Raw genomic sequence first — 26,925 nt, forward strand, 5'->3', positions numbered from 1 at the left:
GTTAGCACAGGATTGAGGTCACAGGGGACAAGAAAGTGGTTGAGATCCTAGCTTAGGCGGGCTCACTGTCAGTTTCCACAGCAGTCACTGCTCAAGAACATAGCCGGGGGTGTCTAGCCTTGCCTGGGACTTTCCCTCCCACCCATGGCTTCATTTACCAGAGGATCTGGAAGGTTTTTCCATGCATCTTAAGCCAGACTATTTGAAATTTACTAGCACAGTGGTTCAAGGGAGATTTATGTTGAGAAAGGAAGAGAAAGTAGACTTATATGTCATTACAAATTCTAAAGGAATAGATTTTTTTTTTTTTCCTGTAGGAAGCACTCTGGTTTAATTCATCGACAGGAGGATGGGATGATGGAGATTTTATCCACGTGACTTTCTTATCCTTTGCTTCCCCCACCCTCCCGACACTTTAGACTGAAGAGTGAGCCATTCTTTTTCTCTTTCATGTTTAGGAAACAAAACTGTGGTTGGTGGTAATTCCTTCAGGGTATCAGTCACCAACGTTTTTTGTATGCCTTGCGTATGTCAGGAATCATGCCATCAAAACACATGCCTGCCACTTAGCCAGCATCAGCAGTCCTCACCAGCTGATACACATAGCACATGTTTAACTGAGGTGCCAAAGGGTGCAGAGGTACGAGACTCTAGTAGCGGAGATGCTTGGTAAGACTTGTTTTGTCAATTCTTCCAGACTTTGGTAAATCTTCAAAATACTCCCAGTCAATCCTAATTTAGGTTTAGGATTTCTCTTCTTGATCCTGGGGAGGGGTATTTGACCATCGATAGAGCAAAAACAAGTCCCTGGGACTCTGCTTCCCTCTCAAAGGCTTCAGAAATTCCAAAACCTGGGGAGGTGTCACTTTGGATTTCAGGTCTCAGGAGAAGCTGATACATTCCAGGAGCTTGACTTCCTTGGGCTTTTTATTGGAATTGACCCTTATTCTGGACAGAGGACAAATCAGGGACTGTGCCTTGAAAATAGAGATTTAATAGCCTTGCTCCAGGGTAAAGTTATAATGGGGAATGGGTGCTGGTGAGGCTTTATCTAGCTTTAAGCTGCCCCACCCCAGTTCATCCTCGTTAATGCTTAATACTTGTAACACAGCTCTCCTGGTAAGACCTTAAGCCTGATAAAGTCCCACTCCACTATGAAGATTGTAACTGTACACTTTGCTCATGCTGTCATATTTCTGTCAGTTTGAAGTCTCTGTTTAAATCAAAAGAGTGCTCTGACTGCATTTGCCTAGAAGATTAGTTATCCAGATTGGCTCAAAGCCCATGAGTAGAAGTATTAATCCCTGTGTTATCTTAAACACCTAGGGACAGTTCACGGGGACAGCTCAATCGGGAATACTGTGTGGATTTCATTCTCACTTGTTAATTAACAAGCTCTTTTGGGGACTTGAGGCACTGGAGCTGAACACCTGACTTTAGGTGACTCCAGGATGTTAAAGCTGGTCTCATCGTTAACATGCAGGAGCATTTGAAGAGTTTGATATAGTTTAGAAAAAATTCATCTCTGTAAGCCAATTTATATGATGTTCAAGGACAAGCAAAACGAATCCATTGTAATAAAGGCCAGAATAGCGGTTACCTCTTGAAAGAGTGGGGACAGGGCAGAGGATGAGCTATCTGGAGTATAGGACATGTCTATATCTTGCTGTGTATGGGAGTTACCTGGGGACATACATATATACAAATTCATAGAGCTATACATCAGTGAAAAAGAAAAAGTATTCTCATCTAAGAGTTTATGCCATCAATCTCCAAGCTCATAGACTTTATTAAAGATTCTCGGGCTTCCCTGGTGGCGCAGTGGTTGAGAATCCGCCTGCCGATGCAGGGGACACGGGTTCGTGCCCCGGTCCGGGAAGATCCCACATGCCGCGGAGCGGCTGGGCCCGTGAGCCATGGCCGCTGAGCCTGTGCGTCCGGAGCCTGTGCTCCGCAACGGGAGAGGCCACAACAGTGAGAGGCCCACGTACTGGAAAAAAAAAAAAAAAAAGTTTCTCAGTGTATGGGACTTCCTTGGTGGCGAGTGGTTAAGACTCCATTCTCCCAATGCAGGGGGCCCAGGTTCGATCTCTCAATGAACTAGATCCCACATGCATGCTGCAACTAAGAGTTCGCATGCCACAACTAAGGAGCCAGCCAGCCACAACTAAGTAGCCTGCCTGCTGCAACCAAGACCTGGCACAACCAAATAAATAAATAAAATAAATATTTTTTAAAAATTCTCAATGTAAGCCTTTGGAAGGTTTTAAGATTGTGTTGGGAGTAATGTGATGAGATTTGTGCTTTGAAGAGCTCTCTCTGGTTGTTGCTGGAGAAAGGATGGGGCGAAAGAGTGAAAGCAGTGACAGTGGCTTGGGAGACTGGTGCAATGAGCCAACAAGAGACAGTGGACACTTGGATTAGACAGTGGTGGGAAGAGAAGGGGATGGAGAGACGGGTGGGGTGCGGAAGCAGGAAGTGTTGAGGATGCCTCCCAAGACCCCAGAATGGTAGTATGGATGGAGAGACTGTTGCCTAGAGATCAAGAATTCAGCTGGAGACAGGTTAAGTTTCAGATGCCCGTGAGCCAGCCTTAGAGATGACAAGTAGGTAATTAAGTAAATGAGTCTGGAGCCAGTAAATAGGTCTGGGCTGAAGTTATAAATTCATGAGTGGCTGGTGGGTATTTAAAGCAATGGGAATGCCTGAGATCACTTTGGGCAAATGCATAGAGTTGGAAGAAAAGAGATTCCAAGACTCTGCCCTGTCTAATTGCCACATTTAGAGGTCGGGTAGGGGAGGAGTCAGAAACCGAGGCTAAAAAGGCATGCAAGAGAGGTAGAAGGACAGCAAGGACACTGTGCGATGCCCTAGGAGGGAAGAGTGCCACTAGAAGCAGGGAGTGGTCAACTGTGGTGGACGCTGTTGAAAGTCAGGTAAGTGGAGGATTGAAATCCTCAGTTGGATTTGGCAGCATTGAGGCCATGGTCATATCAGCAAGAATGGCTTACGTGGAAGGGTGGTGGTTGGTGGAAGCCACCACAAAGACAGATTTGTTTTTTTCCCTGCAGGACATTTATCGCATTAGCTGTGTATTCAAAATATCCATACTTTATGTAACATTTAATTGTGTAACAACATTTAAATTACAAGTTTAATTCTAGAGCACAATGTAAAAGAGATTAATTGAGGTCCCAGTTTCTTCGTTGTTGTAGTCAAAGAAATTGAATTCAGAAAATGCTGTGGGAAATTATTTGGGAGTCCATTTATTTACTTGGTGGAATTTTTGAAGAGATTCTTTTCACGGTCTATTCCTGGCCTCCACATGGAAAGGAACTGAATGATACTTGAGTCATGCTGCTTTAGAGGACAGTCTTGAGTGAGGTTTCTTGGGACATTTAGAGTTTCTCCAGCTGACATTCAGGCTAAGTATCCCTCTAGGCTAAAATGACCAGCATTTTTCTTAAACTTATTACAGAAATCCTGATAAAGAAAAGAAACTAGGACAGTCAGTACTCATGCCACATTATTTCAAAAGTCAAAACATACTGTTTTGTTGACTTAAATACATAAGCTTAGCAAAAAGAAAACAAAAAACAAAAAATGTCTCAAAATTGTGCCCAGGTCTTCAGTGTAGGAAGTATTTTGTGAATATGATGCATTGTATTGTTTTGGTCAATAACTTTGAAAAGTACAGAGAAGTGTGACTCTTACATCCTGGAGGGTTGTGGTGACACAGGCCTTGAACTTGAGTGTTCCACAATTCTGGGAATGAAGGCAACAATTTGAGTATTACCTAGAGCCCAGAAAGTTGTGGCTGCCCAAGGGATATTAAATGTTGAATAACATTACATTGAATAGAAAACCTGCCCCATCTCCTTTGTCTTGCTTTCTTTCTGAGTCTCAGGCTCTTAAGAGAAATGATCTATAATAAATTTCATATTCTTATTCCACTTAGGAGGTTCTGCTGAGAAGTGCAAGGTCAAAACTATAGTGAGGTTCTTTATACGCTTATATCAATGGGGAGAGCCTTGACATCCTGTTTAATGGGACAGTGGCACAAATTAGGCTTTTACTATAGGTGGTTCATATTTTTAGGATGAAATTTGATTTTACAGCATAGTCATATTTATAAATTATTATATATATAAATATTATATACATAATATTTATATATATATTTAAAATGTGTATATATATATATATATATATATATATATATATATATATATATATATTTGTCTGTCTCCCTCCTCTCCACTCCCAACTGTTTTTGCACCCGTCTCCTTTCCATATACACACGTACACCATTTTTATTTTGGGGTCCATTACTCCTTCCACATCCCTTACTGCTGCCAAAACCACATGGGCTGAAGGCTGGGCTGGATGGACAGATACCTCCCCCTACCCTTCTTTGTGTGGTTAGAAAACTTTTCTGTTTTTTGTGTGGTTTTTTTTTCTGAATAAAAAAGATTCTACTAACTAAAAGAAAAAAAATTATACATATATATAAAATTATATGTTATATAATTATAGTATATAAAAATTATATATATATGTTTTTTTCTTTTTCACGTGTGCTGGCATGACCAAGGTGAGAAAGTAGTGAGGAGATTAATTGGTTCTGGAACTTTGCCAGGGTTTCAGGGGAGGTTGGATGTCCAGCTTGGTCCAGGTGAACTTGAGTCTTCAAGAATCTAGAGAGACTTGGGGGAGTATCTATAACCCATTGAAAGAGCTGGTTCACAGATCTCAGGGTTTACTTTAGATTAGAACGCACATCTTTCTTCGATGGAGGTGGGGTATGTGTGGATTTACTTTGGAGGTGGCCAACACAGGATTTGCCTTGATTGCTTGTGGATTTTTCATTAGCGTGAAAGAACCTTGTAAGTGAGTACTCATGTATGTGGTGCTGTGATTTTTGACATACAGGTGGTATCAGACTAAATTGTTCCGAGACTTGGTGAGGCTGAGTCACGGAGCTCTTGGAGGTAGCTGTGGGTGTGAATGGGGAGAAACTTGAGTGAGAGGTTTCTTCTCCTCTGAAGGCTAGTTGATGATGAGGATGATGCCTGCTGGTTTTGATCACGTGCTAAAGATGTGGTCCTGCTCTCCGTCTTGGCATGATCAAAGTAAAGCCCAGAAAATGTATGTGTGCTCTATGACCCTGGGGTCCCAACAGTCTCAAATGAGATTTAGAATGTACCTTTTCTACATAGAGTCAGGAAAGCGGAGGTCTCCTGCTGTTTGCTTTTGGTATACTCTTATTTTCCTCCTTTTCCACCATGCTTTCTTGCTGACCCTCTGCTACAGTTGATACCAAGACATTTGAAAGTCCTTCCCAAGAGCCAGGAAGGGATCATTTTGTTATTATTATTGCTGTTGTTATTATTACTATTACTATTATTGCAGAGAGGAGAGGAATTGGATTTGACAGGTAGAGGGGGTCGCCAGCAAGAGAATGTGGCTGGATGCAGGGAAGCCCTAGGGCTGAGATGTGAGAGAGTTACACAGGATATTACTAATGAGAACAATGCCATAAATATGCAAAGCATACAGAATTAGGCATCTGGTTCCAAAAACGCTACCACTGCAAAATTGCAATGGCAGCATTTTCTTAGTACATGAGCCAAGAGTTATTGTAGCCGGAGAGGAGGCAGCTGAACTGGAGATAGTGAACACACCTAAACAAACGTGGCCCAGGATGGAGCTGCACAAACACAAAAGGGCCACCTGCTGGCATGGAAAGCGCCTTGGGGCTGAAACAACAGAAGCTGAGGTTGAAGTGACTGACTGGGATGTGTGGTTTGCACTGGCTCTGTTTTGAAGGCCTTGGGATAACAGCCCTACAGATGAACTCTCCAGATTTGCCATCCCAAACCGGCACAAAAGAAACAGCTCTCTCTAACTTGGCAATATTGAAGAGCTTCCTGGCTGCTAACTCACAGTATGCAATCTCTTTGTATGCTCTGAATTTCATCTGAATACTATTAATATAAATAGAGATAGTAGGGGGTCACTGCCCTCCCCAACACACAGACCCTGGTACTTTTTCTTCATTGCCTCTGGACTCTTCTGCTTAGCAGGTCGGGCCCTTCTAATCTAGAAAACCCATGGAGGAATGTTTAAAGGACCAAGACGAGTCAGGTGAACCTGAACCCTCATCTGTAAAAACCTACTGTAATAACTGCTTGGCAGGGATGTTATGAAAATTAATTTAACTTACTAATTAAGTTAGTTGCATGTAATTGTATTATTTAAACATAATGTAAAAATGTATTATCATTAGATGCCTGCATATGTAAAAGGTTTAATCATAGTATGTTACTAGGTGCTCACCGTGTCCTACCCACGGTCCTACCGGCTTTGTACACAGTATCTCATTTGGGATAAACAACTTCATCCAAAATCACATAGCTCATAAGGAGCAGAACTGAGATTTGAAATCCTTAGAACTGACAGCAGAGCCGCTGTGTAACCACTGCTACTCTCCCCTCATTTGGAATCTGATTTGATAGATGTAGTACTGACTAAATTCATCTAATTAAATATAGAGCAGTCCAAAACTTACATGTTCTTCTCTCTTGGTTTTATTTAAGCTGTCCATGGTGCAGTATCCAGACACTGTGCCTTCCCATCTCCTTTGTCACATGGTGTCAGGAGATGGTATTAAATCAGATTTCTACTGTACATGGTTATGCATATAATGAGCCAGCCACTTAGGGATTCCACTGTTCTTAACTGGGTTTCAGACCACTGCTGCTGAGAAAATTGATGGTCCCTGGTTCAGAACTTTGTCTAACAAGAAAGATAAAGAGTCTATTCTACGTTGAATCAGGCAAGTGGTTTTTCTGTAGCAAAGTAGATGACTTATTTACTTTTTTTTCTCTCTTCCTTTTTTGGAAAATGTGCTGAATCATGTGATCCCTTGGGTCTGGGTGCAAGGAGACTATGCAGGAATCTGCCTGCTTTGCTTAATGACCTGAGAAAACCACAATTGCTGAACAAATCCCCTGTGTACAATGTGGCACTGTGTACAGGAGCTGCTTTATCAGACTTTAAGGGATGCTGCAGGAGTCAAGGGCACTTCTCCCAGACGTGGGCTCTAACCTTTTGAAGACACAGTGGCTCTCACAGGCCCAGCAATATGAGTGTAGAAAAGCAAAGAAAAGGAAACTATGTTAGGGCCCCTCTGGTCCTTTCAGTCTTCACATCATCATCATTGTTTGCTGGCTTTGTCCTTATTTTTGCCCTGGAACCTCCCTTGGCCTCTGCATTCACTCATCATACACACACTAAGTGTCTCCATGCACCAGGCCCTGAGCCAGGCCCTGGGGATCCAGTAAGACACAATTCATATCTACATTTTGTCTCTTCTCTTTTCTAGGCACTTTCTAAAGCTGGTGATGCCTTGTCGTACTCATTCTTGGGAATGACTCTCCTAGCTATGTCTAATTCATAGTAAGAATCAAGGGAGCTTATTTGAGCAAACTTTTAATAATAGTACTTGTCCTGTCATTTCATAAATTGTTTTTAAGTGGTCACTTGAGCAGCAAGTGCAAATACCCTGGGGCAGGAGCTTGTTGGCAAGTTTGAGAAATAGCAAGTGGCGAAGCCATCAGATGAGAGTGGTAGGAAGTGAGATCAGAAAGGTAACAGGGGGCTGCATTACATTGTGTCTCAAAGGCCTTTCTAATATCTCTGCAGTTTACTCTGAATGAGAGTCACAGGAGGGAAGACATTAACTGATGTGTCTTTTAAAAGAATCACTGCCTCGCTGTGCTGGGAAGAGACTGTGGAGGGGCCAATTGTGGAAGCAGGGAGACCAGGTGGGAGGCGATTGCTGCATGCCAGATAAGAGGTGATGATGTCAGGGGAGGGGTGAGAAGAGGTCAGCATCTGGATATATTTTGAGGATTTGCAGATGGATAAGGTTGTGAGGGTGGGACCAAGAGTGGAGTGAAGGATTTTGCATGCATTTTGGCCTGAATGACTGGGTAGATGGGGTTTGTCATTAACAGGTGTTGTGCACCCTGAGAGTGTAGCAAATGCCTGGAGACAGATCAGTGGTTCTGTGTTAGACATTTTAAGTTTTCTATGTACATTAGACCTCCAAGAGGAAATGTTGAGTAGACAGCTGGATACAGAAGTATGCAGCTCAGTGGAGAGATCTGGGCTGAAAATATTTAGTTTTAAGTCATGAGCCTATAGATGGTATTTAAAGCCGTCTGTCTGGGAGAGATCACCAAGGGATAAGAGAGTATTAGAAAAGAAGAGAAGAGATTTAATCGCTGACCTTTGGGACACTCAGTATCCTGAGTCTGGGACATGAGGAGGAAACAACAAAGGAAAGTGAGCAACCATTGAAAAAGAAAGAAAGAAAACCAGGACAAAGAGGTGTCCCAGCAGCCCATTGAAGATGGGTCATGAGGAGGATGTGAGAAGTTGTGTCAAATGCTGAGAATTGGTCAAGTAAGATGACAACTGAAAATTGGCTATTGGATTCAGCACCCTGGAGGTCACTGGTGGCCTTGATGGGATCTGTGTTGGTGGAACGATGGGGCAAATGCTTCTTTGCAGGGAGCTGAAAACAGAATGGAAGGAAATCCTAGAGACAAGGATAAATGAGCATGCTTGATGAGTTTTGCTGCAAAAGAAAGAAAATAATATGTTGGTAGTTCACAGGGGAACTGGAGTCGAGAGGGCTCTATCTTGTTGTTTTTTTTGTTTGTTTGTGGTTTTACCTTTTTTTATCATGTTAACCATTTTATGTGTATAGTCCAGTAGCATTACATTCACAATGTGCAAACATCACCACCATCTTTCTTCTCCATAGCTCTTTTTATCTTGTAAAACTGAAACTCTATACTCATTAAACTATCACTCCCCATCCCCGTCTCCTCTCAGCCCCTGGCAAAAACTTCTACTTGCTGCCTCTATGATTTTGACTACTGTAAGTGTCTCACATATGTGGAATCACACAATATATGTCTTTTTGTGACGGGCTTATTTCATTTAGCAGAATGTCCTCAGAGTTCACCCATGTTATGAGTAAACTTCTATAGGCTAAATAATATCCCATTCTATGTATATACCGCATTTTGCTTATCCATTCATCTGTTGACAGACACTTGGGTTACTTCCATGTTTTAGCTAATGTGAGTAATGCTGCTGTGAGCATGGGTGTACAAATATCTCTTCAAGACCCAGCTTTCAATTCTTTTGAGTATATGTATTCAGAGGTGAAATTGCTGAATCATACGGTGAGAGTATGATTGAGTATATGTATTCAGAGGTGAAATTGCTGAATCATACGGTGATTCTATTTTTATTTTTTCAGAGAACCGCCATACTGTTCTCCATAGCAGTTGTACCACTTTACCTTCCTACCAACAGTGCACAAGAGTTCCAATTTTACCTTTTTTAAAAATTGAAGTGTAGTTGATTTATGGTATAGTGCCAATCTCTGCTGTACAGCAAAGTGACTCAGTTATACACATATATACATTCTTCTTAAATATTCTTTCCCATTATGGTTTATCACAGAATACTGAATATAGTTCCCTGTGCTATACATTAGGACCATGTTGTTTATCCATTTGAAATGTAATAGTGTGCATCTACCAACCCCAAACTCCCAGTCCATCCCTCTCCCTCGCCCTGTTTTTGGTTTTAGATGCATGAAACAGCAGAAGGTTAGTTTGCTGCTAGTACTGATCTGGTGGAGAGCAAACAATTAATGATACAGAGGGGAGAATAATTGCTAAAATGTCGATGCTGAGTAGATGGGAAGAGAGAGGATCTACTGGAGAGGGTGGCCTGTTTTAGCAACAGGGACATTTCATCCCTGTAGCAAGAGGGAGGCTAAGTGTTGGGTCATAGATTCTGGCGGTGGGTAGAGGTGGTGGCGAGAGCGTGGAGAAGCTCTTTTCTGATTTCTTCAGATTTCTCAGTGAAGTGAGAAACCAGGTCACCAACAGAGTGACACCAGGATAGAGAATGGTAGATGTTTGAAGAGAAAGAGAAGGAAGGTATAACATTGTTATCCAGGAGAATAAGAGCAGGAGTGGACTAAGGTCTAATACTGTGGACTAATTGCTTATGCTGGTGGTGGTTTTTGTCAGTGTTAATGCACATTTGTCGGTGCTGTTCCTTTTACCAAGTGCTTTCTCATATGCTGATCATTCCAACAACCCTGTGGATGGCAGAGAGAGTTGGGTGTGCTAAAATCAGATGCTTAAAGTGTGGGACTCAATCCACATCTCCTGAATGCAGTCTAGAATTCTTTTCCTCTATTAAGCTTCTCTTTTTTAATGAATGTGTTAATTAGTGATGATTTCCAGGTATGAAAGTACTTTACAGGATCTGTGTTTATCCTTCTGTGTTGTATTGCTCTGAATAGTCCTAGAGAGAAAAGATTAAATAGTCTTTGTCCATTACTATTAAGGGTTGAGTTTCATTATCTTCAGCTGTAGTCCAACATATAGCAAGTTTAATGGTGAGAAAATCCTTGCAGAACTTAAAAATGAAATCTACTAAACTTAATAGGAAAAACTTAACCTTGTTAATGGAAATTCTGGTCGCTTTCCAGATCATAAACACGTTTTTAGAAATACTTTTGTTAACATGGGAAGTTATCATTTCCTTAAGTGCAAAGTATTGTTGTAAATAGGAATGAAGTATGAAATGATTCTTCTTACTCTGCAGTCATATCTCAATACGACGCTAATTGTGCCATATGCCTAAGTAATCCTAGGGTAAAATAGCTCTCATTTTCCCTTAGGTCTGGTTAGAATTTCTAATGTAGAATCTATTATTTTCCTTTTGTATTAGAAGTGGTTTAATCGATTTCAACATCTAACATACATCTCCTCCTCAAAATGCCGACTCTTTTTTGTGTGTGGTACGAGGGCCTCTCACTGCTGTGGCCTCTCCCGTTGCGGAGCACAGGCTCCGGACGCACAGGCTCAGCGGCCATGGCTCACGAGCCCAGCCGCTCCGCGGTACATGGGATCTTCCCAGACCGGGGCACGAACCCGTGTCCCCTGCATCGGCAGGCGGACTCTCAACCACTGCACCACCAGGGAAGCCCCAATGCCGACTCTTTAAACATACTCTGCCTTCTATTTGCTCCACCTTCTTTTCACCCTCTTTTAGACCTGGGTCTGTGGCACCAAATCATATTTGTGAAACTCACAATGACATCAGTCAGCATCTCAGTTCGGTGTTACTATGACGTAAATTACTGGAGTTTCTAAATCTTTCAACAGCTTGATTCAAATGTTGTGTAAGATTTAGTTAGTGGCAGAACAAGTTAACTATGAACAAATATTAGTCACACATAAAAACTGTATTGAATTGAAATCATTTCAGAATGTCTACAGAAGAGTAGCAAATGCTCAAATTGATAGTCTGATATAATGCTGTTACTTTGTTAATTTAAGAGAAAGTTATGAGAATATTGTGGACTGACTTCCTCCGGAAGAATTCCTCCGGAATTCTTTCAGATAGACTAGGTTTTAAAATTTTGTTAGTGCTTTACATATTGATTTTGCCTGGATAACAAGGCAGTAATAGGCTTTTAGTTAAAGAGAGTCTGTTAGCAAGAGAGTCTTTGATGATCTTTTAAAATATTCTCCAAGGAAAATGATAAGATTGAAAAACTTTGAATGTTAATATCTGGTTTATAAATGAGTGCTTTTGGGGGTATTTTTTATTGTGGTACAAATACATACCACCGACCATTTTCAGGTGTACAGTGCAGTGGCATTAACTATATCCACAGCATTGTGCAACCATTACTACTATTCTACTACCAAAACTTTTTCATTATCCCAAGCCCAGTAAGTGTTTTTTAAATTACATGAAAATATTAAATGTTTTCTGTACCAGCTGACTCACCTTGAATAATGCCTCAAGTTTTAATAGGTCAGTCAATGTGTTTTGGGTCAAAAACTATCCAGTATGAGTGCTCATTTGTAGTAAGCTCATTTCTTACTAGGCTGAGCTTAACCACATCTTTGGCCTCGTTGATTATTGTTAAAATTCAGCTTTTCAGGTAAGGTGATTGCTTTCATGAGCCTCCCCTTAATCCTTTTATCAAAGTACCACAAAATTAACCAAGACATCTGTTAGTTTAACATCAAAGAGATTTGACAATCATGTGTGTTGCCACATGTACAGTCCAAAGATTAAACTCAGTTCAGTTTAAAGAGACCCCAAATAACAGATGACCAAAGGAAGCAGTACATGGAAACTCAAATGAGAGAAACATTTATCTCACTCAGTCATTATGAGTCAAAGCCTTCCATGAACTGTGTAAATGCCATAGAAAGGAATCAGTCTGGTAAATTATAATGAACTCAGACTACTTGGAGCAAATGTGTAACTTCTCAATTTAAACCACTGGTGCATGTGCTTTTTTTTTTTTTTTTTTTTTATGGTATGCGGGCCTCTCACTGTTGTGGCCTCTCCCGTTGTGGAGCACAGGCTCCGGACGCGCAGGCTCAGCGGCCATGGCTCACGGGCCCAGCCACTCCACGGCATATGGGATCTTCCTGGACCGGGGCACGAACCTGTGTCCCCTGCATCGGCAGGCGGATTCTCAACCACTGCGCCACCAGGGAAGCCCAATGCATTTGCTTTTAGATAACAGGGGTGATGATTTTCTAGAAACTGATGACATAGACCAGTAGATAATAAAACTGAGTTGTGCTTCCTATGACCCCACTTCTTTCTCCACTTTTGAAACAGGTATTCATCCTTAAAGCATCCAAATTAGATGCTATTTCTTTTGTGAATCCTTCTCCAACTCCCATAGACAGTCATTGAATCTTCTTTATGGTCTAATAATACCCTGCAAAAAATCCATGTTGGAGCAAACATCCCATTAAATTCTCATTTCCTCTATACTATGAGCTTCTCAGGGGTAGGGACTATGTCTTATTCCTACTTGTATTCCCTCCGCAGTTCCTAGCACACAGTGGAAGCCCATTAAATATTTGTTGACTGAATGTGTGAACTAATCAATCTAAGCATCCATGCTGGAGTTTTCATTTTTGACAGTGCCTCAATTATAAGATGTTTATATTTTATTTACTAAGGCAATTGGCAAAATATATATAGGATTCAATTTTGTGTGTTGACATAAAATTGTGACATGAACTGAAGACAAAATATTCTGATCACAAACTCCTGGACATTTGCCCATGACCATAGAAAATTCAAAATGGCATCCTCTATAGAAATTTTGAGATGACTGTGTTTGTTTGTCATGAGAATTGAGAAGGCACTAGCCAGGGACGTATCTCCTTCAGGTCCTCTCTGGCAGGGTACAAAATCTCCAACATTTTGTTTTGTGACCAGTGGCCCAGCACTGGTCCCAGTCATGGGCACTGTCAGGGAAACATTCAACATGACATGGTTCTTGCCATAGTTGGGTGTCAGTGTGAGGCTTGCAACTGGCACCGCAGAGGAAATTGTGCCACAAAGGGAACACCCTGTCTTGAGGTGTCACTGTGGCTCTCTGTGACTAGGCAGTGGGGCTTCCCTCACTCCTGACGAGGCTCTGTCCAGGTGCAAGTAGAGCATCCCTCTACCTTCCTGTGACTTCATGGGACCCATCCTCTCATTTTCTCTCGCTGTCCTTTGCTTCTCTCTTGGTCCCTCTTTTGCCTGAAGGCGAGCTCCTGAAGTTCTAGGTGGCAGAGTGTGAATAAGTGAGGGTGAATATTCATAAGTGCCTTGTTTCATTCACTGTGCATAAACTCAGCCCACCAATCTCACAGGCCCTCTCTGTGTGCACTATTCAGAGCAGAAGTATCTGAAAGGCATGTTACTTTCACTAAGCCTCCAAGAAGACAAACCCAGCAAGGACATATTGGATTTATCTGAGTTTAACAGTATTAGTCAGAGATAAGCCCTGTTGTGCAGAAGAAATGGGCCATTTGGATAACTAGCAACAGAGTCCTAATATCTGTCATGTCTGCATAGGGCTCACCTTGGTGAGCTTTTTGTTAAGAATTCAGGGATATAACTGGTCTTCTCAGCCAGGCATTTGGGGAGATTTATTTTCTTGGACTGAAATGACCAGAGAATTCAGTGAAAACAATTAGACTGGTTCTTTACATATACTAAAATGTTTCCTTTCCCATGATTATCAAACAGAGAAATCAAGCCTTATTTGTTTGTGCTCTTTCCAGAACAGAAGAGCTATGGGAAAGGGGAGGGAGAAAGGGTTGATTTTTCTCTGGCACTTGAAAAAAATACAGATATATACGGGGCGGGGGGCAAGAGAAAGAACAGGAGAACCACCTGCTTTGGAGAGTGGCATGGGGTTGGGCTCCCTTTCCAGGTGTTGGACAGTTAAGGCAGCACATGGATCTAGAACGTTGCCCGTGTTCCCCAAACCACGGTTCCCCCAGTGTGGCTCAATGAATACATCTTGGCAAAAAATCAAGAATTTTCCCCCAAACCTGTAATCAACCATTATAATCACCTATATTTTCCAAAATGAAAATGTCCTTAAAACTTAAGCCATCTATTTTAACCTTTTGAATCTTCTGTAAAAAGATAAATAGCATGTGGGGGAAGTTACCCCTTCTTGAAGAATGAAGACAAACCTGAACTTAGTTATAATTACAAGGGAAGGCGAGCCTTCAGAACAGTAATGGCAGGGTAGGAGGTTTTGCTTCCTGTTGCCCTTAGATTTAGAGTGTCTTTGTTTCCATTACAGCTGCTTAGGAATTACCCTCTCTTTGTAAGATGATTTTCAGATTTCTCATCTACCCTGTGCTTTAAGTTTTAATACTGCTTATTGACATGGAGGGTCCAGATTTCCTGCTTCTCACTGATCTCATCCTCTTGCCTTCAGCTGCTAGAAACTCTTCTCCAAAACAAGCCCGATTGCAACACATAGGCTTCGGCAGTGAGTGTGGAAACGGGTCCTTTATTATCAGACTCAGAGGTGGGACCCAGATGCCTGCTTCCCAGGTGGAAACTGCGGACTTTGCTTACAGACACATTCCAACCTGCTGATAGGAAGGAGGCGGTTAGTGTGGGAGGGTACCGGCGGTGAAGAAACCGCGCCTTCTCTTTTAGCAAAGAGCTATGACTCAGAAAGTAGACATTTTAGAACAAATCTGAAGACTCATGGAATTTCTGAAAAGGGAGGGGAGGGATGTAAGGGGCATTATGGTCAGCACCGAGAGGGGGGTTCTGCTAGACCCAAACTGACGTCCCCTCCCTGTATGGCCGCTTGCCGCCAAGCCTCAGGTGGCTGTGTGCAGTCCTCATGACATTAGCTACCTATTGAGTATAAACAATGAAATAAATTGAGAACATAGGAAGATGTGTTTTATCAAGATTCCGAGTGTCTTCCAGTCACCTTTGCATGAAGTGCACAAAATCAGGGCTTATCCACCAGCCGTCCTGCTTCCAAGTTATGAAGACATAGCGCTCTGCCTGCAGCCCCTCATAACCGCAGGACCCTGTGTTTCTGGAAAGGCTAAGGACTGTGTGGTAATGGTGAGAACAAATGGAAAAGTCTCAGGGCCCCCAGCAAGACCGTGACAGTCCCTCCAGCCACATTGAGGTGCTCTTCCAGAAAGCCAACTACTTCTTTAGTTTGAGACTCTGTATTTTTGTATTAACTCTCAGTTCCTATATGAGCATTTGAACAAAATGTTTCTTCGACATGAGTAGAATCAAGGGCAGATACTGGGATTGAGTGTGGATAGTAGGAGAGGGTAGAAAATGTTTTCATACTACTAATTCTGTGAATTTACTCCTCCTCCTGCTTCTCTCTCAGGCCAAATCGTTTTGAGTAATCGAGGTCCTTGGTTGGGTTGCAGCTGGAAGGAAGGAAACTAGCATCTAATTCCACTCCCTTTCACACCTTTGCCCTTTATTCAAATAGTACTAACCATTGTTAAGTTTATTTCGTTGATTCATTCTTTCATGTCTTTAATAAATGTTCACATAAGATTTACTACATAGGAGGCACTGTATCAGATTTTGGTGATGCAAAGGTAGATAAGAGAGGTCACAGGCGGAGGAACTCCTGGTGGGTGTGGAGGTGGCCTGCTGACAGTGGCTACAGCACTGCTCACTCTGAGAGTGGCGTTAAGGAATCTGGGATGAAGTGAGCAACTCAACAGAAAAAATTGGGAAGAGTTCTCAAGGGGGAACCTGCTCGGGCTGAGATGGAAGGATGAACATCCACTGGGCAGATAATGAGGATGAGACACTCCCAGCAAGGAGAACAGGACAGACAATAGTAGGTATATGAGAGAATGTAGAGGGAGCCGTGAGTGTAAATAAAGGAATAAATTGAGAAAATGGGAAGACATCTTTCATCAAGACTAGGAGCATCTTCTGGGTCATCTTTGCATGTAGTGCACAAAACCAAGGCTCATCCATCAATCACCCTTGACCTAGGGAAGGTGGGGTCTAGATTGCAGATGGCCCCAGTGCTACACTAAGGAGTTTGGATTCCTTCTAGGTATTTGATAGGGAGCATTGAAGGATTTGGAGCTGGAAATCACATGTCCATATTTTCATCTTGGAAAGTGTTCCGTTATAGATGACTGAACCTAACTTAAACTACCTATGCCAAAAGAGGATTTTTTTTTCTCATCTAAGTGGGAGGTCTGAGGTACCTGGCTTCAGGTACAGTGGGATCTAGGGGTTAAAGTGGTATCATCAGGACACTCTCTGTCTCTCTGTACTTCCCACAAATCTCTGTGTCATTCTTCCTCTTGATTCTCTTTCAGCACCTCCTGTATATGAATTGGCTTGACTCTTGGGAGACCTTCTTCACATGTTAACAAAGATGGCCACTGACTTCTTCAGATGTGTATATTAGCAGTATAGGAGAAAGAGCTTTGGGGCAGAAGTGCTGGTTGGCTGGGAGTTTCTGGTTGGCTTTGGTTGATCACATGCCCATTCCTGAACCAATCTTTGTGGCTAAGGGGATAGGTATTTTATCTAGGTCTGGGTCCAATGCCACCCCTTCTACAGGTGTTGAGAGGATTAAACCTGTAAACCTCTAAACCATTGGGATGGGCTTTCCACCTGCCACAGGGTCCTGTTAGTTATAAAAAAGGCAATGGGTTGGTGGGGGAGAGTAGAAAAAATTCTACCTACCACATTCCACTATAGTATAGTGGAAGGATGGAGGCAAAACAGGGAAAAGAGTAAAATTGAAATGCTCTCTTTCTTCTAAACGTTCCTAAGTAACGACTTCAATTTTATTTAAATAGTTAAATGTGTTGAACTACCTTTATTTTTTTCTAAAGCTGATATGCAAAGACAAAGGGATTAAAAGTTTGAGTGAATTTCTATGAAATAGAGGATAGGGTGAATTGATACATGTAGTGAACCACAATACACAAAGCTATAGGATTAACCTGGTGCAGCTTCCTGAAGTGTTCATTTCACATGAATTCAGAAAACAGATGCATACATTATGGAGTAGAATGTAATTGACACTTAAAAAAATAAAACTGTGAGGCATCAAGTAGATTTCTACTTGCTACCTTGAGCTGGATCTCAAACCCTCTAGGGAAGGCATTTGCTCTCCTCTACAGTTGGGGGTAGTTAAGGGGAGAAGGTTGAGAAGTACTGGGCTCCATCTTCCTGAATCAAGGAAATTCACATGCAGTGAAGTCCTTATGCAAAAGTGATGTGTCAAAAGAACCTATCTCGGAATTGGTTGGGAACTGGTTAATGCCCATGGAATATTCACAGCTCAACAGCAGGGCTGAGGAGGTCAGGAGGTGGGGTTGTCAAGGGTATGATGGGAGGTGGAAGAGAGGGAAAGTCATGTGATTCTTGCCCCAATGCTTGTGTTTCTTTTTACAAGATCATTAGCTACATTTGAAATCTGTTCTTCACATACAGTCGTCCCTTGGTATCCACAGGAATATTGGTTCCAGGATGCCCACAGATACCGAAATCTGCGGGTTCTCAAGTCCCTTTAACAAAGTACCAAAGTGTAGTCAGCCCTCTGCATCTGTAGAGGTAGAACCTGGGGATGCAGAATGCTGACTGTAGTTTTAGCTTCACAGAAGTCAAATACTTTTTCTCCTGCTCTTTGTTGTTACTTTATGAGACACTCAGCTAAACCTGTTTTCAATAACATTCAAGTTAATGGTACTAGGACTTACATTACAAGGAAGATTAAAAATTCTCAACAACTTGGTGAATTTAACCCTTTCTAATGGTAGGCACATGATCTTTCTTCTTTCCTGGAAGGACTGGGAAAGTGCCAGAAAGTTCCTTGCCCAACAGAATGGGTTAGTACTGTTCTGCACCCTTTGTTACCCTTTACAGTAACAGTGTAGGACTTAAATGTCAATTATACCATGATTTTAGCGGAAGGGGAGAGTGGCTAGGAGGTAAAACATACCCTAAGCCTTGGCTTTTAAAGACTTATGAAATTGTAGTTGCTTTGTGACATTTGATTGATCATTTTTCTTAATTTCCATTCTGATAACAGTCTCCCTAGCCTTTTCCTGGGAAGCTCCTTCATGGCAGAAACACTGTCCTGCATATGCCTGAGAGAGATGGGGCCACTTATATGTGGTGGGGGACAAAGGGGGTACCCCTGTCTCTTTGAATTGATTTGCTAATGTTTTCCTGGGTTTATGGAAACAACACCTGAAGAAGTTAACATTTTAAGACATAAAAACGTTACAGCCACAGCTAGGCATAATCCTGGCTTCAGGGAAAATGCCCAAGTAAGAGAATGAGAACCAAATTAAAGAAATATGAAAATTAGAAACAGAGAAGCCAAAATGGCCCTGTGCATTAATGAATGGCCTGAGGGAACATCATCTGTGCTTGTCTGCTTCTTGGTTTACAAACTGAATCCAGGCACATTTTCATCACAATGGCTGTATTTGAATAGCAGTGAAGGTCACCCAGATTAAGGGTTTTGACCTGTCATTGCAATGGGACTTCGGCTTGGTGTCTTTATTTTTGGTCTATAAAGTCTTTTGTTCAATGCAAAGTTGATCTCTCCTTGCGCCAGGTCTAGAGTGGAGGTGGACCAACTTCATGTTTCCAATTAGCCCCTCTTCCTGCTCCCGACTGCCTCTGTCCTGTTAGCACAGGAGCCCCGGGCTCTCCCTTTGAGGCTACAGTGCAGGGGGTACACCCCACTGCTGAACTGGGGCGTTTGTATGGCTAGCTCGGTTGTTGCTCCGTCTTGGGATCACACTGGCAGACCATTATTTTGCTTTGAATTCCTTGTCAGAAGATATGCCATTAAAGTAGTTCACTCATATTTTGGACCTTGAATAAGTTTTAAAATGCTCTATGCTGAAAATCTGACAGACGCTATGGCCAGTTTTGAAAATCTTTAGCCTTGCAGCTCTACTGTTTAGTCTGCTTTCTGGCCTCTTCCTCTCCACACCCTCTTACTTCATTGAATAATCTCTTGTCTGTTCTCTGGGGAAGTGGAGGATACCCTCATCCTCAGGGGAGACCTGAACACGTGTGGTAGCTCTGAAGCTACGTGCTGGCTGCTTCTGACTGGTTTAGGAAATTTAGGAAGGCCTCGCTTGTCCTCTGTTCCTATCCTCTTCTCATCCAGCTCTTCTGGTGGTTCCATTTCATTGCAGATTTTCATGTTGGCTCATCCTTACACTGCTTTAGTGGCTCTCTGCCCTACTTAGAGACAGCCTGCTTTTTTGACTTTCTGGAAAGTTCCTTGGGACATTGCTACTTGGAATTGTTGCAGCCATGCCCACCCCCCCTCAGCTATGTAGACCCTGTCCCTGCTGCTTGACCCCAGACCTCAGGGTACATATCCTAGTTTATGCTTTAAATCTCAGTATGTGAGGTCTTATGATAGCCGATTCTGTGTTCTAAGAACTGTGCGTCGTTCATGTCCAGCATGAAGTATCACAGTCCATTAAGTCAGTAGACAGTAATTGAATGGAAATATCGCTAGATGTAGTTTATAGATGATGAATAGGTTGTGATGTGATGTCGTGAGTATAATTGGATTTAAACGTGAACTCTTGTTTGGAGATACTCATCAATAATATAACCTTTCTTTGTTGAACACATACACTGTGTTGGACAACGCTCAAGCTGTTTTATGTGTATTTCCTCTAATATTCACAACAAGCCTTTATGGTGAATATCAGTATCCCCATTTTACAGATGAAATATTTGAGGCACTTGCCCAAGGTGAGTGGAAGAATCAGTGTCACTGCGCAGGTGTGTCTGACTTCAGAGCCAAAGCTTTTCATTATGCTCGGCTGCTATGTATTTACCAAGAAGAATCCTGGAGTGATTTCTCTCAGCAGGAGAAAACACTTTCGAGCATTCTCTTGAATGTGGCACCATATTTGTTCATTCAATGAATGCTTGGTTGATTCTTTCTTGCTATGTGACAGGCACTGAAATGGACTTTGGAGTTTTAAAGGTGAATAAAACTCAGGCCTTGCCCCTGAGAATCTCACAGTCTAGTGGGGGAACCTCTTGTTCAGCGTCACTGAATTAGTGTCTGGTGTCTGGTATAGAAAGTTCTTAAAATCATCTTTGAGCTTTCTCTTATTTCAAACCTTTTTTTTTTTTTTTAATGATTATGGAGAAAAGTGCTTGCCCTAAGGTTACTTGACTTACAGGATGGCATAGACTATTATAAATCTTGGTATGTTTGTGTGGGGGCTTTTTTTTAGAAAAATAATTTTTCTCCTGGAGTTGTTACTGGCTTTTTGCATTGAAGTCAGATTCCACAAAAGAAGCTAAGATTCAGGTACATTATTTTATTTGATCCTTATAAGGGCAGATATTTGAGTCCTGTTTCACAGACGTGACTCTCAGAGGCTGCTCAAGTGTGTATGATGGGCTGGATGTGACCCTATGTTTTCTGCCCATGACACACCACCTTTTCAGTGGGAGGAAGAGGTGTTGCTGGTAAAGGAAGCTTTCTGAAAGAAGAGAAGGTATATCAAATAGAAGGAAATGTTATAAATATCCTGACTTGTTTGTGGGGAAGTTGAGAATTAGGGATGCCTTTATTAGTATACCTGGAATCAAAGAACTGAGCAAAGGGAAACCATAGAAGGAGGCTATCGGCTCTGGCCACCATAACACACTGGGTGGCTTAAACAACAGATGTTTATTTCTCAAAGTTCTTGAGGCTGGGAAGTCCACGATTAAGATGCCAGCTGTTATGATTCCTGGTGAGGGCCCTTTTCCTAGCTTGTAGGTGGCCACCTTCTTTCTGTGTCCTCACATGGGAGGGAGAGGATGGCAAGCTCTGTGGTGTCTCTTACAAGGACACTAATCCCATCAGAGGGCACCACCCTCATGACTTCATCTAAACCTAATCTCCTCCCAAAGGCCCCATCTCTACACACTCTCACATGACAGGTGAGGGCTTCAACACCTGCATTTGGGGAATGCTGTTCAGTCCATAGCAGTGTGTGTGATGGCAGAGACATAGAACTTACAGAGGAAGAGCTCACTGTGGGCCAGTCAAGGCATGGTGTATGCATGTATAAGTGTGGGCATGAGAGGCACGGTCTCCGTGGTTGTAGAAAACAATTTCTCCATGGTCGTTTGGACTGAAAGTAAGAGGAGGGTGAAATTCGTGACTCCTAGGCATATTCCAGCCTTTCAACATCTCGCAGATGCACGCAGTGATTATCAATCCCTCCCCCACCAACCCCGAGGAAAAGGGAAGCTGTGATTGCATAGTAGTGAGTGTTATTCCCATTTATATAAGCAGGATGCTGCCATAAAGAGGCATTATGTCATTTTTTGATGCAATACAAAGGTCTTAAATATGTATCCTTTTGAAATCCTTTAGGTCTAGATCTCACCCCCCCCCCCACCACCCAGGGAAGTTTCCTGGCAATTGGAAGGATATTGCTTTATGTGGGACCCCACTAGAAAAATAGTCCTTGCACATCGGCTCAGGGTGTGTGATGAAAAGTGTGTGGTTTCTTTTGATATACCCACCTGATTCAGGTAGAGCCTCGCATAAGTCTTTTCTTACTTCCAAAATTAGGATGATTCAGCAATAACTATAAAAGCCTCTTTTTATGGTAATTATAATCAGAATTCTGAATACATTTATGCGTCTATAGCTTTTCAGTTTTACACTTAAATAGATGCCATCGGAAGTATTTTGAGGGCCAATTTATCTTGGAGAGTTTCCACTTAAAACCCATTCTTGTGTTTCTAGCATTTTCAGCAGCAAAACAAGTCAGTCTGGTCATAAATGCTTATGGCAAGTGGATGAATTCAAAGGTCTTCACTGTGAAGACAGTGTTATTTTGTCCTCACAACTACAGAAGCATACATTTTCAAAGTAAATAACCTCAGACTTGCTCTTTCAGGATATTAGAAGGTGCTAATATCCAGTTTATGAAGAATTAGGCTCCTGAAGTTAACGGGCATGGGCGATGGAGGGTGGGCAGGGCAGCCTTATCAGGAAGGGGTTGAGACAAGTGTCTGGCTCCCACTGTGTGGGCAGCTGGCAGGCTGCAGACCCAGGACTGTGTTAGGGGGCTGCCTTTTTGGACACGGCATTACTTGAACATCAGAAGGTATTATGCACACATCTGAGGAAGATTAAGGGATCCGGGTTGCAGTGTACCGTGAGAGAAGATGAGATTAGCTTTCCCTAGCTAGCAAGACTGGTTACATTTTTTTAAGTATTTTAACCACAGGGATGTCTAAGTTCTCCTGGAATCTATTACCATCTATTAGCTCCTGGAGCTTTGAAGCAGGACTGCTAGAGACATGGCAGTAGCAGGGTGATTTGCTTTCTTTGTGGTGGGGTTTGAATACCAAGGTGCCAAATGAGACTGGAAAGACTTCTCCAGACCTGATGATGGAGGTAGGGCGTTATTACACAAAGCCTGCTTACAAATCAGGTTGCTTGATGGTCTCGAATAAAAAGTGCGGTACTCAGCTTACACTGTCACGTTTCCATCAGGATGACAAGAGTACTTAAGACCTTCTGTTTGGAAAGTCAGAACCAATGTTTTTCTTCAGCTCTTAAATCACAGTGATGTCATCTCTTCTCAGTGTACAGTTGTGTTGAGGAAATGAGCCCATACTCCTTTTCCTCTTCATGAAGGTGGTTTTAGAGCCGTTAGTGATTCTATGAGCTTCCCTTCACTCTGGGTCCCTGAGGTTATACTTTTGCTACAACTAGACCTCTAAACTCCCGGAAATAGTGGTAATAGGAGCGATCATTATTCCAGGTGTCAGTCCTGTGCTATGGCCAGTCACTCTCTACTTTGTTAAACTTCACAAAAAAGAATATGAAGACCCTCTGACCTGGCATCCATTTAAAATATAGTATTTTAAAACTACATTTATATGCATACATTTGTATTTTTGAACCCTTTTTTGATCATGAAATTTATTTTTTTCCTGACTATATAAAGTAAAAAAAATCATCTGAAATTCATGCCTCTGTGATAACCACAAATAACATTTTAGGTCCCATCCTTTCATCTCTCTCTCTCTCTCTCTCTCTCTCTCTCTCTCTCTCTCTCTCTCTCTCTCTCTCTCTCTCTCTCTCTCTCTCTCTCTCTCTCTCTCTCTCTCTCTCTCTCTCTCTCCAAACACGCTGGTGTGGGTGTGTGAGTGTGCATGTGTGCACACACTAATAATTCTAAACAAATTAGATCACATAACAGTCGTATTTATTGTGGAAACCTTTTCAAAATTCCATTGTTTGTTGCTTCTCTCCCTTCGTATCCAGAGCTCCCCGACTCCTCCACCGTCAAGCAGTGTTTATGTATGTCTACATTTCTCTGTGAATGTTTATATATTTATGTTTTGTTCTGTTCAAAGAGGCATCCTCCAGGGCTTCCCTGGTGGCTCAGTGGTTGAGAGTCCGCCTGCCGATGCAGGGGACACGGGTTCGTGCCCCGGTCCGGGAGGATCCCATATACAGCGGAGCGGCTGGGCCCGTGAGCCATGGCCGCTGAGCCTGCGCTTCCGGAGCCTGTGTTCTGCAATGGGAGATGCCACAACCGTGAGAGGCCTGCATACCAGAAAAAAAAAAAAAAAAAAAAAAAGAGGCATCCTCCAAAGCAGTGTTGTTCCTGTGCTCAGGATGCATGATCCACAATTCTAAATGGTGGACAAGACGTTCCAAAAACAGAGGGATTATTGTAACATATATTCTCTGAATCTTCCTTTTCTTGCTGAGCGGTACATCAAGGACTTCCCTTCTTGAGAATGAGCAGAGCTAATTCACTCTTCAGTGTCTTCATAATGAAATGTGGGCTGCACCACGTATTCCTTTTTTCTATATGCATAGTCAGCTGTGCATGTGCCAGTTTTATCAATGAGCTGTTCTCTCCACAGTGGATCACGATATTCACTTTGTCATATAGAAGCTTCTGTTCTATGAATACTGCCTTTGACCAAGTGGGGTTTACTCTAGAAATGATACTGGGATTCATTTCTGGGCTCTTCAGTGTGTTCTGTTGTTTATTCCCCTGCCATGTTTTGATTCTAGTGGATTTAAGTCTGGTATGGCCCTACCCTCACTATTCTTTTTCACAAATTTCTTGCAAAGTTTTGGATATTTAATCTTGCCAAAACATTTATTATATCCACTTTAAAAATGGGGGATTCTAATTGGCATTGTGTTAAATGTATGTATGAACTTTGAATTTATATGCTTATCTCTAAATTTTCTTTTCATTTTAATGCTATTATGTTTAAAAATTTTTCCATTGCTAATATGGAGAAAAGCTCTGAACTATTCCAGGTGCCAGAACAAACTTGATTGATTCTAGTAGTTTTCATTTTAAAACTGGAGTTGGAATTTCTAGGTATATAAACATATCATTAGCAAAAAGAGAAAATTTTATCTCCCCATATACTCTATGTAAATTCACTATTTTCTTCTCCTCAGTTCACTGTTGAATTGTAATAATAGCAGGTATCCTATCTTATTCCTGGCATTTGATTGTTTGTAATGATGTTTGCAACTGATTTTCGATAAACAGATATTTTCACATTCAAGAGGTTTCTTTCGATTTATATTTTATTTGAAGATTTATTAAAAATGGCCATTGAATTTTACTGAATGTTTTTTAAAACCTATTGATGTCACCCATCCACTTTTCCTCCATGCATTTGCTGTTATCGTGAATGATGTCAATGGATTTACTGGTGTGGAAACTTGATCGTTGGCAATATTCACTTCATCTACTTTTGCATTTACTTGCTAATATTTTATTTAGAATTTTCGCAAATATTTATAGGTGGAATTGCTCTGTAGTTTTATTGTACTACTTTGATCAGTTTTGGTTTTAAGGCTAAACCAGTTTTATAAAATGGATTTAGGATCTTTATGTTTCTGTAGTCATGAATAATTTAAATAACATTTCTATTCTTGGGAATTATATGGAACTCACACAAAAATTATCTGTTTCTAAAAAAAAAAAAAAAAATTATCTGTTTCTGCTCTCTTTTTTTTTTTAATTTTGGCGGTATGCGGGCCTCTCACTGTTGTGGCCTCTCCCGATGCGGAGCACAGGCTCCGGACGCGCAGGCTCAGCAGCCATGGCTCACGGGCCCAGCCGCTCCGCGGCATGTGGGATCTTCCCGGACCAGGGCACGAACCCATGTCCCCCGCATCGGCAGGCGGACTCTCAACCACTGCGCCACCAGGGAAGCCCCTCTGCTCTCTTTTTTAATGGTAGGAATTTAACCACTTTCCCAGTCTCTCCAATGGCAATTGGTCTATTTGATTTTGTACGTAAGTCAGTTTTGTTCATTTATTTCTTGCAGAAATTCATACCAAGAACTTAAGAATGCATTGACTTCTCTCTCTTCCTCCTGCCTCCAGTCTTGCTCCTTCCCAATATTTTCTTTCACTCTTGACAATTACTATACCCTTGTAGTTTGTCTCTTGTTTTGGAAATCAACATTTAATCTACATGCTCTCAATCATTGTATCCATAGTATCTTAGATTTCACAAGGTATTTGCAAGATGCACTTTTCACCACTGTTTTTCCTCCTTTCCCATTTCCTCTATCTTGAGGTCTCTTCTTTGATGCATTTGTTGTTGCATTAGAGTCTTTCTCAATATTTTTTGCATATGAAGAATGTGGTTTATATTTATTGGAGTATAGTTGATTTACAATGTTGTGTTAGTTTCTGGTGTAGAGCAAAGTGATTCAGTTATATATATACATATTCTTTTTCATATTCTTTTCCATTACGGTTTATTACAGGATATTGAATATAGTTCCCTGAGGTTTATTTATTTTTGAATCGTTGCATTTCTCCAAGGATTTCCTTGCTTGCTGTATAACCTTGAGAAAGTTATTTAATTTCTCTGGTCCTCCTCTCCTTATCTGTGAGATGGGGATACTAATAACAGTTACTGCATATGAATATTGTGAGATGAAATGAGTTGGTATAAGCATTCTGATTATCTGTTGCTATATAATGAACTACCCCAAAACAACAATGTAAACAACAGTTTTTTATTATCTTCCATGTTTCTCTGGGTTGGTTGGGCTTAGATGGGCAATTCTTATTGGGGGCTTTCATGTAGCTGGACTCAAGATACTGGCAGGGGCTGAATCATCTGAAGGTTCAGCCAGGCTGGATGTCCCACATGGCTTTTTCACTCATGTCTCAGTTTCCCTCATATAACCTCTCTCTCTATCAGAGAAGCCCGGGTTCCTTACATGGGAACTTAGGGCTCCAGAAGGCAGAAAGCTGACAGTCTTCATAATATCTTGCCTTAGAATTGGTACAACGACACTTCTACCAGATTCTGTGAGATGGGAGACTAGACTCCACGTTGAGTTGGAGGAGTAGCTTGAACGGAGGGGGAGGGAAGGAATTAATGGCAGCCACCTATGCAGACAAACTATGACAATAAGTTAAATGCTTACAACTGTACAAGTGCTGTA

General features: G+C 41.7%; 1 protein-coding gene across 5 annotated transcripts in view; it reads left to right on the plus strand.

Annotated features, from left to right (window-relative positions):
• Positions 1-26,925, plus strand: part of LYPD6 (LY6/PLAUR domain containing 6) — a 110,504-nt gene that overhangs the window by 31,145 nt on the left and 52,434 nt on the right. The window contains exon 1 of one of the 5 annotated variants that reach the window (XM_067027511.1): positions 25,642-25,696. The exons of the other annotated variants lie outside the window; for them this stretch is intronic. The gene's annotated coding sequence lies outside the window, so the exon portion shown is untranslated. Of the gene's footprint in view, positions 1-25,641; positions 25,697-26,925 lie in introns of those variants that run through there. 5 annotated transcript variants of the gene reach the window in all.

The sequence above is a fragment of the Kogia breviceps genome, chromosome 2 (assembly GCF_026419965.1).
Source record: "Kogia breviceps isolate mKogBre1 chromosome 2, mKogBre1 haplotype 1, whole genome shotgun sequence".
In the NCBI taxonomy this organism is placed as follows: Eukaryota; Metazoa; Chordata; class Mammalia; order Artiodactyla; family Physeteridae; genus Kogia; species Kogia breviceps.